The sequence below is a fragment of the Apium graveolens genome, chromosome 7 (assembly GCF_009905375.1).
Source record: "Apium graveolens cultivar Ventura chromosome 7, ASM990537v1, whole genome shotgun sequence".
NCBI lineage: Eukaryota > Viridiplantae > Streptophyta > Magnoliopsida > Apiales > Apiaceae > Apium > Apium graveolens.
Window position 1 is genome coordinate 134,783,601 of NC_133653.1, and position 6,352 is coordinate 134,789,952.

A 6,352-nucleotide genomic window follows, 5' to 3' on the forward strand; every position below is an offset into this window, starting at 1 on the left:
AGAGTCTACTCAGCTATAAAAAGGGATTCTGGCTTTACCAGGACTGCCAAAACTGTGATTCTCAACAAGATTGCCAGTATAAGGAAAACTTGGTGGGAGCCCAATTCCTTGCCTAGAACATTACTCATCCCTGAGCATGAAATTACAATTCATAAATCATCTCATTGGCTGATGGAGTTCAGAGATAATAAAGGAGTTAGAAGATTCTTCAGACTTGAAGACCAGCTTAAAATTGCCAGTAATGAAACTCTCACGGACATGCAATCTAAGTTGGACATCAGTGAAGAAGATGAAGCTGAATTCTACAGACAACTCCAACTCCAAGTAGAGGAAAATGACAGGAGGCTAGGGAAGAAAACAAGGGATCAAAGGAAAAGAAAATAATCTGCTCAGCCTAAAGGAGCATCCTTGGAAATAATGTAATCCTTCAATTATATCTCAGTACATACACTTTTGCAGCACTTTTGAATTTCTACTTGATGTCAGTTGATATATTTGTTAAGTGTTTTGTTATTATCAAGTTAAACCCAAATTTATGCCTACAATTCTAGTAGACATAAATAGGGGGAGATTGTTAGGAATATGTGTATTAGTTTGATGATAAGTTAAACAAAACATATAGGTAGAAATCTGGTGTTTGTAGCCTCAACGGATAAGACCATTCTGGCTATCCGTTGATGGAGTAGCTTTACTTAGAAATAAGTTTAGTATTGTAGCACATTTCAGTTTCTGTATTCAAGTTATAATTTTTAGATGTTGTGGGAAATTATAAGTCATGTTGACTACTAGTGGATATGCAAATAGGAGGGCTAACTGTAAATATTTCATGCCTTATAATTTTGTATAAATGAAGTAGAATCAACTGATAAGTTAAAGGCCTTCAACGGATAAGAAACAAAGCTTCAACGGATGTCTCTAAAGCTACAACGGATAACATCCATCAACGGATGAGTGCATCAACGGATAAAGCTTCAACTGCTAATGCATCAACGGATAAAGCCATCAACGGATGAAAGATTCAACGGATGCAAAGTTCTATAGCAGTTGACAGTGACAATTCCTAAGCTGACAGAGGCACATGGGTTGACAGAGACAATTGGAATGTGGCAGCCTCTTGGAGGAATCAAGAAAATGCAGCATTTCCATTCTGGTGCAAACAAGGAAGTATTCAAAGATTCACAGATTATCCTAGATTGCATTGGATAGAGAAATGAAGAAGAAACATGTGAAGAATCTTTTTAATTGTATTTTATATTTTTGTCTTCACTTGTAAAACTTGGTGATATATAAACCAAGTTGCAGCTAGTAATTAGAGTGTGAATTTTCTAGAGCTGTTTAGAAAAACATTGAGAGAAAATCATCTAGTTTGTACTAGGAAGCAGCTGTGATCAATTTCTTGAATCACAGATTTTCTGAAATAACACATCTCTGGTGGAACAACAAATCCACCAGAAAAGTTTTTAAGTCTTTTGTGTTCTTTACATTTGTGTTTGAATATATATCTGCCTGCACCAACTCAAAGCAATTCACACACACTTGTTCATCAAAACACACAGCCTTTGAAACTGCTCAAAACTTGAAAAAGTTTTGAGATTTACATTCAACCCCCTTCTGTAAATCTCATTGTTAGTTCCTTGGGAATAACAATCTGCTTTGCTTTTTGACAGGCATCACATAATCCATCCTTTGAGAATTCCACTTATGGAATGCCTCTTACCAAATCTTTCTTGATTAGCTCATTCATAGTCATGAAGTTAAGGTGGGACAACTTCTTGTGCCAAAGCTAACTTTCATCTTAGCTTGCCTTGTGATAAGTGGATTTTATATCTACTTGGAACACTTTATTACAAGCTTAAGTTGGTGTTTTTGACTCAAGTTGTTGGTATTTTTAATGTGTTTTTATGTTATTGCATTTCAGGCATCAGTTAAAGGAAGAAAGAAGCTTTTCAAAGAATTATTCTGAAAATAGATTATAATTGGAAGCCTAGGCCATTCTAAAGTGGTAGATAATCTCGTTATCTTCGCGTGGGCAGTTGAATCGCCTAATTCTGACGAGCAGAACTCAAGATATGGCCAAAAGAAGAAATATCACCAGAACCAGTATGCCCGCGCAGCTGAAAAAACTATTCCAGCGCGGCCGCGCCCTGTAGCACTGCGCCCGCGCCCTGTTTCTGCCCCAGAATCCTGATTTTAGTCGAAATTGAAGATTTTGAGAGTCCTGGTCATCCTGGAGCCTATATATATCAATAAAAAGACGTTTTTAACAACAAGGAGACCTGGGAGAGCAATAAAAAGACCTAGAGAGCACGAGAAGGCTACGGAGAAGAAGACTTTTGTTTTCTTTGATTTAGGCGATACTTGGATGCTTGTTTTCGATTTGTCTTTGAATCCTAGTACTCTTATATTGTTTATTATCATGCTTTCATTGGAACCCATGGTGACGATGAGTTCGATTATGAACTAATTATTATCGTGGGGTTCTAATGGATTTACTTATGGATTTCTATAGTTAATTTGTTTCGATACCTTAGCGTGTGATGATTGTATGATAACCTAGTATTGGTTGTGCTTAGTCGTCTTATGTACGTTGCTAACATATAGATCGCGTGTTAATCTATATTGAAGCGACAGTGAATATAGAGGTTTACAACTTGCCTTGCTAGCATAGTTTCATGTGTTATTGTTATGCATGATTCGTAGGTAATTTTAACCATCCTACTTTCCCTATGTAATCACGACAGATAACTTGCGCATTAAACCGTTATGTTTTCAATTCTTATAGACATATAAGGACTAAGCATAATTGGTGTCTATTCAACTTCTATCTCTTTTGTGGATGCTTGGTAGTAGGGTATTCGTACAATGAAAGTTTGTGTTTACTAGTTTTGTGTTATCTGATTAGTGTCATCACCATTACATGCTAAGGTTAAGAATAAAAAAGCTGTTGAATGAAGTATTTAATGAATTAGGATCCCATGTTTGTTATATATATTAATTCAACCATTCTTGTTCTTTTAGTTATATTTGTTAGTTTAATTTTTAGGTATAAACAATCTTAACTTGTTATTTGTCTTAGCATTGGATAATAACCATATCATGGTTGCATAGGTGCATATTCTTAAATTAACCAAAGAGTCTCTGTGGGAACGAATCTGATTTATATCTTATACTTGTGAACGCGTATACTTGCGTGAATTTTAGCGCGTGTTTTCGCCTGAACAAGTTTTTGGTGCCACTGCCGGGGAATCAGTGTTGTTAGTTTAGTTTATGTGCTTGTCATCAGTGGTCGTTAAAGTTCACTGACTTGGATTTTTTTTCTTTTACGGTTTACTTGTTGTATTTCAGGTACTCATTATAATGGGAGATCCAGCAGCATGAACGAAAGCCTTGATGGAATTTTCTCAATCCAAGATCAATGACATTCAATCTAGCATTATCAGGCCAGCCATCACAGCTAATACCTTCGAAATCAAGCCTGACAGAATTCAGATGGTACATAATTCAGTTCAGTTTGGGGGTGCTCCAATGGAAGATCCCAATACGCACATTAGGGATTTCATAGAGATCAGCGACACCTTCAGGTTTAATGGTGTTTCTGAAGATTCTATAAAGCTGAGGCTTTTCCCATTCTCTCTGAGGGATAAAGCTAAGTGTTGGTTACATTCTCTACCAGCAGGTTCTATCACTACTTGGGAGGATCTTGCTCAGAAGTTTCTTACTAAATTCTTCCCTGTGGCGAAGACAACTGCACTCAGGAATGCTCTTACTCAATTTGCGCAGCAATCGGGAGAAACTCTATGTGAAGGTTGGGAGCGCTACAAGGAGATGCTTATGAAGTGTCCTCATCATGGAATGCCTGATTGGATGATCATCAATGGCTTCTATAATGGGTTGGGAGCACAGTTAAGACCCATTCTCGATACAGCATCAAGGGGAGCATTATGGGAAAAGAGCTATGAGGAAGCTTATGATCTAATTGAACTGATGGCTGCTAATGAATATCAGTATCCAACCCAGAGATTGCCACAGGGCAAGGTAGCAGGAGTTCTACCTTTCCATGTGGCAATCTTTGGGTTGGATACTGATATTCATTAGCATTCATCAGTTCAATTAGATCATAAGCTTCCTCATAGCTCTTTGCCCATAATGCTCCACCTGATGCTGCGTCGAGTATGGGTCTTGACTGTGCTCCCAACCCGTTATAGAAGCCATTGATGATCATCTAATTAGGTATTCCATGATTAGGATACTTCCTAGGCATCTCCTTGTAGCACTCCCAAGCTTCACATAGAGTTTCTCCCGATTGCTGCGCAAATTGAGTAAGAGCATTCCTGAGTGCAGCTGTCTTCGCCATAGGGAAGAATTTAGTAAGAAACTTCTAAGAAAGATCCTCCCAAGTAGTGATAGAACCTGCTGGTAGAGAATATAACCAGCACTTAGTTTTATCCCTCAGAGAGAATGGGAAAAGCCTCAGCTTTATAGCATCTTCGGAAACACCATTAAACCTGAAGGTGTCGCAGATCTCTATGAAATCCCTAATGTGCGTATTGGGATCTTCCATTGGAGCACCCCCAAACTGACCTGAATTATGTACCATCTGAATTATGTCAGGATTGATCTCAAAGGTATTAGCTGTGATAGCTGGCCTGACAATGCTAGATTGAATGTCATTGATCTTTGGTTGAGAAAAATCCATCAAGGCTTTCGTTCATGCTGCTGGATCTCCCATTGTAATGAGTACCTGAAACACAACAAGTAAACCGTGAAAGAAAAAAAAATCCAAGTCAGTGAACTTTAACGACCACTGATGACAAGCACATAAACTAAAGTAACAACACCGATTCCCCGGCAGTGGCACCAAAAACTTGTTAGGGCGAAAACACGCGCTAAAATTCATGCAAGTATACGCGTTCACATGTAGTATAAGATATAAATCAGATTCGTTCCCATAGAGACTCTTTGTTTAATTTAAGAATATGCACCTATGCAACAATGATATGGTTATTATCCAATGCTAAGACAAATAACAAGTTGAGATTGTTTATAACTAAGAATTAAACTAACAAATATAACTAAGAGAACAAGAATGGTTAAATTAATATATATGACAAACATGGGATCCTAACTTCATTAAATACTTCATTCAATAGCTTTTTTGTTCTTAACCTTAGCATATAATGGTGATGACACTAATCAGATAACACGAAACTAGTAAATGCCAACTTTCGTTGTACGAATACCCTACTACCAAGCATCCACAAAAGAGATAGAAGTTGAATAGACACTAATTATGCTTAGTCCTTATATGTCTATAAGAATTGAAAACATAATGGTTTAATGCACAAGTTATCTATCGTGATTACATAGGGAAAGTAGCATGGTTAAAATTACCTATGAATCATGCATAACAATAACACATGAACCTATGCTAGCAAGGCAAGTTCTAAACCTCTATATTCACTGTCGCTTCAATAGAGATTAACACGCTATCTTATATGTTATCTACGCACATAAGATGAATAAGCACAACCAATACTAGGTTATCATTCAATCACCACACACTAAGGTATCGAAACAAATTAACTATAGAAATCCATAAGTAAATCCGTTCGAACCCCACGATAACGATTATTTCATAATTGAACTCATCGTCACTATGGGTTCCAATGAAAGCATGATAATAAACAATATAAGAATACTAGGGTTCAAAGACAAATAAAAAACAAGCATCCAAGTATCGCCTAAATCAAAGAAAATAAAAGTCTTCTTCTCCGTAGCCTTCTCGTGCTCTCTAGGTCTTCCTATTGCTCTTTCAGGTCTCCTTGTTATTAAAAACATCTTTTTATTGATATATATATAGGCTCCAGGATGACTAGGACTCTTAAAATCTTCAATTCTGACTAAAATTAGGATTCTGGGGCAGAAACAGAGCGCGGGCGCGCTGCTACAGGGCGTGGCCACGCTGCTACAGGGCGCGATCGTGCTGGAATAGTGTTTTCAGCAGCGCGGGTGCACTGGTTCTGGCGCGGCCGCGCTGACATTCTGGAAAAGTTCTGACATATATTCTTTTAGATATATCTTGAGTTCTGCTCGTCAGAATTAGGCAATTCAACTGCCCACGTGAAGCTAACGAGATTCTCCATAACTTGAGAATGGCCTAGGATTCCAATTCTGATCTCTTTTCAGCATAATTATTTGAAAAGTTTCTTTCTTCCTTTAACTGATGCCTGAAATGCAATAACACAAAAACACATCAAAAATACCAACTTGAGTCAAAAACACCAACTTAAGCTTGTAATGAAGCGTTCCAAGTATATATAACATCCTCTTATCATATACTCAGAATATTTCT

General features: G+C 37.5%; 2 non-coding genes across 2 annotated transcripts; one reads left to right on the top strand and one right to left on the bottom strand.

Moving 5' to 3' along the window:
• Nucleotides 1-3,747: 3,747 nt before the first annotated feature.
• LOC141676010 (small nucleolar RNA R71) lies at nucleotides 3,748-3,854 on the bottom strand. Its single transcript, XR_012556625.1, has one exon. It is a non-coding gene; the product is annotated as a small nucleolar RNA R71 (small nucleolar RNA).
• A 378-nt stretch (nucleotides 3,855-4,232) lies between these two features.
• LOC141676232 (small nucleolar RNA R71) lies at nucleotides 4,233-4,339 on the top strand. Its single transcript, XR_012556832.1, has one exon. It is a non-coding gene; the product is annotated as a small nucleolar RNA R71 (small nucleolar RNA).
• Nucleotides 4,340-6,352: the final 2,013 nt, after the last annotated feature.